Here is a 6,820-nt window from a genome sequence, read left to right as displayed (position 1 = left end):
GACAAACTCTCGCAAATATATAGTAGACTTGTACTGCGGTGGCACATAGCAACCTCTCTCACTGTGCCAGATTCCTTGGGGTAAGACACCCAAACCAATGTCAGTTTCCTGTGGTTCCCTTCCTAGGTGAATGCCCAGCGGTCCCGCCTCCCCATCTCTCTGCTTGAGGGGAAACTGAAGGTGTATCAGAGCGGGCGCTCTGTGGTCATCCAGACCGACTTCTCCCTGAGGGTCTCCTACGACTGGGGCAGCTCCCTGGTGGTGAAGCTCTCCAGCAGCTTCTCAGAGAATGTGTGTGGCCTCTGTGGCAACTACAACGGGGACCCTGGGGATGACTTCACCACCTCGGCCGGGGTGCTGGCTGCCAGCCCTGTAGAGTTCGGGAGGAGCTGGAAGGTGGAGGACGGGGACAGGTTCTGCTGGGACGACTGCCATGGGCAGTGCAAGAGCTGTTCCCCGGAGCAGGTCGGCAGGTACAAAGCGGAGCCTTTCTGTGGCTGGATCACCAAAGGGGCGGGCGGCCCCTTCAGCCGATGCCACTCCATGATCGACCCCAAAATCTACCTGGACAACTGTGTCTATGACCTGTGCATGAACGACGGGCGGAAGGAGATGCTGTGCCAGGCGCTGACGACCTACGCCGATGCCTGCCAGGCCAAGGGCGCAGCCGTCTCCGACTGGAGGAGCCTCTCAGGATGCAGTAAGTACATGCAGGGTGACAAAGAGCTAAAGACAGTAGGTTTTAGTAGAAGAGTTTGAGGTCAGTATTGAAACTGGAACAGGTCCACAAAAGGCATAAAGACATTTGTAGAACTGAGTGAAACTATCCTGAGGGCTCTGAGGTACCATGTTGTCTGTGGCAGGACTGCACAGCTAAATGTGCAAGGGCCTTTGGAATGTCAGAGTCAGAACTGATCTCACCTTCCCAAATGGCAGTGGTCCCAAGCAGGCATCTGTTGTGTAGCTTTTTCTCTTTTTAATACTTGTGCTGTTTGTTGGACACCAGCAAACAAACAACAATGTGAAGTTAGTTTCTTTGCTAGTGGAGACCAGCATGACTTCTTTGACTTCAGCAGAAGTTATGTCCCCAAGCTTCCCTGTTGCAGGGATTTTAAAAATAGACCATGGAAATAACTGAAGAGACAGGTGGACTGAATAAGAAAACAGTCAGACTCTGCATAGCTTGGCAATGTCTAGATCAGAAACATTTGCTGGTATAATCAAGGACATCAGGACTTTGAAACATCCCTAATGTAGGCACAGTTATACCAGCAAACACGGGAACACAAGACTGGAAAGGACCTCCTGGGTCATCGCATCCAGTCCCTCCTCTTGCAGCTACCCCACCGTACAGTCCCATCCATAAAGTTATCAGACTCCATCTTCAAATTAGTTAGGTTCTTTACTCAGCTGCTCCTATTTCAATTTCTTCCGACACTCACAGCCAGGTTAGCCTCCTTTGTTGTTATGCCGATGTATCACTTTCCTTTAAATGCTTCTTTTCTCTCATCTATGCATTTATGGAGAGCGATCACATCCCCTCCAGTTGCTACATTAAATGAGCCAAGCTCTTTTAGTCTACCCTCTTACAGCAGGCTCTCCGTTCCCCTGCCATCCTATAAGCCCCTCTCTGCTCCTGCCCCAGGCTGAGTTGATCTTTCTTGAACATGGGTGACCCCAGCTGGACACAGCAAAGCCCTTTTGCCATCACAGCTTAACGCACTGGGGAAATGGCGGGTGCTAGATCCACATAGGAACTCATTTGCTGGTATGAGCAGTGTCCCACGCGGCGTTTGCTGCTATAGCTCTATGCCTTGAGCATGCAGAGCAGGCAGAAGCAGTGGACAGAGAAGCCGCTCAGAAGTTCAGAGGTGAGACGCAGGGTGGGAATGTTCACACGAGTCCCAGTGACGTGTAACGGGAGATGGTGAAGGGAAAGGAAAATGATGAGGTCTGTCAGCCTGCAGAATCACCTTCTCCGGTGGAGGGGCGGAGCCCCATTTCCTCTGTCTTGTAAAGGGAGATTGGGCCAAGCCCTGGATCGGGGCTGTGACATCCCCTGTTCTATGGGTCAGAGCTCTCTGCAGATCCAGGAATACCGCAAGAGGCTGCTCTGATGCAGAATTTCCTACTGCCTCCCAGACCTGTACCAAATGGTTTCATGCTACTAGGGAGCACTATTCCCAGTGACCTCAGTGTCCTTCTGTCCTTCTGACAGCTCTGCCCTGCCCTGAGAACAGCCAGTATAATGCTTGTGGCTCTGCGTGTCCTGCCACCTGCAATGACCGAGTGGCCCCTAAGAACTGCTCCCTGCCCTGCGTGGAGACCTGCCAGTGCCACGAGGGTTTCGTGCTGGATGCTGAGAGGTGCATCCTCCAGACCGGATGTGGGTGTGAGTTTGAGGGCCGCCTCTACGCGCCCGGGGAGCAGTTCTGGGGAGATGGTACCTGCACGAGACGCTGTGTCTGTGACCCGCAAACCAGGCGGGCGAGCTGCCAGGTCGCAGGGTGCCGGGCCGGGGAGCAGTGCCAGGTGCAGAACGGCATCCGGGACTGCTACCCCACAAGCTATGGAACCTGCTCAGCTTCGGGGGACCCCCACTACATCAGCTTTGATGGGAAGAAGTTTGACTTCCAGGGCACCTGCCTGTATCAGTTCGCTGGGCTGTGCAACAAAAGCCAGGACCTGGTGGATTTCCAGGTCCTTGTTCAGAACGACCATCGGGGAAGCCGCGTCGTGTCCTTCACCAAAGTCGTGCAAGTCAAAATCTATGAGGTCGACATTGTGATCAGCAGGGAAAACCCCGGCAGAGTCCTGGTGAGTTTATCAAACCATTCTTCCCTTTCCTGGTTGGTCTTCAGACCTGTCTTCCTTTGCCATGTTCAGTCACCGTGCCCTTTTTTCTCTTCTGCGTTCAATCATCATTCTTTTCTTCTTCCCTGAGTTTGCTCATTTTACCTTTTCCTCTCCCCCAGGGCTCTAGGATTAGACATTTAATTGAACTGCATTTTCACACACTCGGGAAGGTTTCATAGACTCATAGACTTTAAGGTCAGAAGGGACCATTATGATCATCTAGTCTGACCCCCTGCACAGTGCAGGCCACAGAATCTCGCCCACCCCTCTTAGAATAATCCTCTCACCTATGTCTCAGATATTGAAGCCTTCCAATACTTTGAAGGCCCCAACATGCAGAGAGTCCTTCAGCTGTGATCTGTGCCCAATGCTACAGAGGAAGGCAAAAAACCTCCAGGGCCTCTGCCAATCTACCCTGGAGGAAAATTCCTTCCTGACCCCAAATATGGCGATCAGCTAAACCCTGAGCATGTGGGCAAGACTCACCAGCCAGACACCCAGAAAGTTCCCTATAGCAACTCCTATCATCCCTCCATTGACCTATTTCCAACTGGAAATGAATGGTCAATTAGTTACCAAGATCATGTTATTTCATCCAACCATCCCCTTATCATAGAATCAGAACTGGAAGAGACCTCAGAAGGTCATCAAGTCCAGCCCTCCGCTCTAGGCAGGACCAATCCCATCTAAATCAACCCGGCCAGGGCTTTGTCAAGCCGAGACTTAAACACCTCTAGGGATGGAGACTCCACTACTTCCCTAGGTAACCCATTCCAATGCTTCACTACCCTCCTAGTAAAATAGTTTTTCCTAATATCCAATCTGGACCTCTCCCACCACAACTTGAGACCATTGCTCCTTGTTCTGCCATCTGTCACTACTGAGAACAGCCTCTCTCCATCCTCTTTGGAACCTCCCTTCAGGAAGTTGAAGGCTGCTATCAAGTCCCCCCTCACTCTTCGCTTCTGCAGACTAAACAGACCCAAGTCCCTCAGCCTCTCCTCGTAGGTCATATGCTCCAGACCCCTAATCATTTTGGTTGCCCTCCGCTGGACCCTCTCCAATGCGTCCGCATCCTTTTTGTAGTGGGGGGCCCAGAACTGGACACAGTACTCCAGATGTGGCCTCACCAAAGCCGAATAAAGGGGAATAATGACATCTCTGGATCTGCTGGCAATGCTCCTCTTAATGCATCCTAATATGCCATTAGCCTTCTTGGCTACAAGGGCACACTGTTGACTCATATCTAGCTTCTCATCCACTGTAACCCCCAGGTCCTTTTCTGCAGAACTACTACTTAACTGGTTGGTCCCCAGCCTGTAACTATGCTTGGGATTCTTCCGTCCCAAGTGCAGGACTCTACACTTGTCTTTGTTGAATCTCATGAGATTTCTAGTGGCCCAATCCTCCAATTTGTCTAAGTCACTCTGGACCCTATCTCTGCCCTTAAGCGTATCTACCTCTCCCCCTAGCTTAGTGTCATCTGCAAACTTGCTGAGGGTGCAATCTATCCCCTCATCCAGGTCATTAATAAAGATATTGAACAAAACCGGTCCTAGAACCGAACCTTGGGGCACTCCACTAGAAACCGACCGCCATCCTGACATCGAACCGTTGATCACTACCCGCTGGGCCCGGCCTTCTAGCCATCTTTCTATCCATCTTACCGTCCATTTATCCAATCCGCATTCCCTTAACTTGCTGGCAAGAATATTGTGGGAGACAGTATCAAAAGCCTTGCTAAAGTCAAGGTATATAACATCCACTGACTTTCCCATGTCCACTGAGCCAGTTACCTCATCATAGAAGCTAATCAGATTGGTCAAGCACGACTTGCCCTTTGTGAATCCATGCTGACTATTCCTGATCACTTTCCTCTCATTCAAGTGTCTCAAAATGGATTCCTTTAGGATCCCTTCCATGATTTTTCCAGGAACCAACGTAAGACTGACTGATCTATAGTTCCCTGGATCATCCTTCTTCCCTTTTTTGAAGATGGGCACTACATTTGCCTTTTTCCAATCATCCGGGATTTCGCCCGATCTCCACGACTTTTCAAAGATAATGGCCAAAGGCTCCTCAATGACATTTGCCAACTCCTTCAGTACCCTTGGGTGCATTAAGTCTGGACCCATGGATTTGTGTACGTTTAGTTTTTCTAAATAGTTCCTAACCTGTTCTTTACCCACCAAGGGCTGTCCATCTTCTTCCCATCTTGCGTCGCTTAGCACAGAAGTCCAGGAGCCGACCTTGTCCGTGAATACAGAGGCAAAGAAAGCATTGAGTACTTCAGCTTTCCCCACATCCTCTGTCACTAGGTTACCTCCTTCATCCATTAGGGACTGCACACCCTCTCTGATCACCTTCTTCTTGTTGACATGCCTGTAGAAACCTTTCTTGTTATCCTTCACATCCTTAGCCAGTCGCAACTCCATTTGCGCTTTCGCCTTCCTGATAACCCCCCGGCATTCTCGAACTATACATTTAAGCTCCTCCCTAGTCATTTGTCCAAGTTTCCACTTTCTGTAAGCTTCCTTTTTTGTGCTTCATAATAAAGTCAAAAGCCTAATGGAGATTTGGACTTTAGCTGGCTGAGAATGTTCATACAAAAGCTTTTTTTGTTAAGAATTCAGTTCAGTTACACCAAAATATTTGGCAAATTTGTGTTCATTTAACCACATAGTTTCCATTGGAAAGAAATCCTAAAAATAACTCCCAAACAATCAAATGGTCCATTTTTACATTTAAAAATAATTTTGAAATGACTTTTAATTTCAACATTAAATGTTTAAAACTATCAAAATTGTAAATTGTACATGTATGTTTCACCTAGTATCTACGTGTACACAAACAGGTCTCTTCCTCAGTTCCTCCAGTTCAGATGTAATTTATGTAGATAATCAGCGGAACCTTATTTTCTTACTTCCCACTTTGCTGTTACACAAATAAGTCCTTGCCTGTGTACATTGGCATGGCAAGCAGAGCAAAGGGAAGTGTGGAATGGGTGCCTCACAGACAGTTTATCCATTTCCAAATTTGGAATGATCTGAGGAAGTGGGTCTGGCCCACGAAAGCTCATCATCTAATAAACCATCTTGTTAGTCTTTAAAGTGCTACATAGTTCTGCATTTTGTTTCAGCTACACCAGACTAACACGGCTACATTTCTATCACTATATTTTAATATGTTCAAGTTATAGAATTATAGAAGACTGGAACTGGAAGGGACCTCGAGAGGTCATCAAGTCCGGTCACCTGCCCTCACAGCAGGACCCAGTACTGTCTAGACCATCCCTGATAGATGTCTATCTATCCTGCTCTTAAATATCTCCAGAGATAGAGTCCACAACTTCCCTAGGCAATTTATTCCAGTGTGTAACCACCCTGAAAGTTAGGAAGTTTTTCCTAATATACAACATAAACCTCCCTTGCTGCAATTTAAGCCCATTGTTTCTTGTCCTATCCTCAGAGGCCAAAGAGAACAATATTTCTCCCTTCTCCTTGTGACACCCTTTTAGATACCTGAAAACTGCTATCATGTCCCCTCTCCGTCTTCTCCTTTCCAAACTATACAAGCCCAGTTCTTCAGTCTTCTCTCATAGCTCATGTTTTCTAGACCTTTAATCATTCTTGTTGCTCTTCTCTGGACCTTCTCCAATTTCTCCACACCTTTCTTGAAATGTGGTGCTCAGCACTGGCCACAATACTCCAACTGAGGCCTAATCAGTGCAGAGTAGAGCAGAAGAATGACTTCTTGTGACTTGTTCACAACATTCCTGTTAATACATTCCAGAATCATGTTTGTTTTTTTTGCAACAGCAACACACTGTTGACTCATATTTAGATTTTGGTCCACTATGACCCTTAGATCCCTTTCTGCAGTACTCCTTCCTAGAAAGTCACTTCCCATTCTGTATGTGTGAAACTGATTGTTCCTTCCTAAGTGGAGTACTCTGCATTTGTCC

This window comes from Pelodiscus sinensis, chromosome 24 (genome assembly GCF_049634645.1).
Source record: "Pelodiscus sinensis isolate JC-2024 chromosome 24, ASM4963464v1, whole genome shotgun sequence".
In the NCBI taxonomy this organism is placed as follows: domain Eukaryota; kingdom Metazoa; phylum Chordata; order Testudines; family Trionychidae; genus Pelodiscus; species Pelodiscus sinensis.
Note: the sequence above shows the minus strand (reverse complement) of the source record.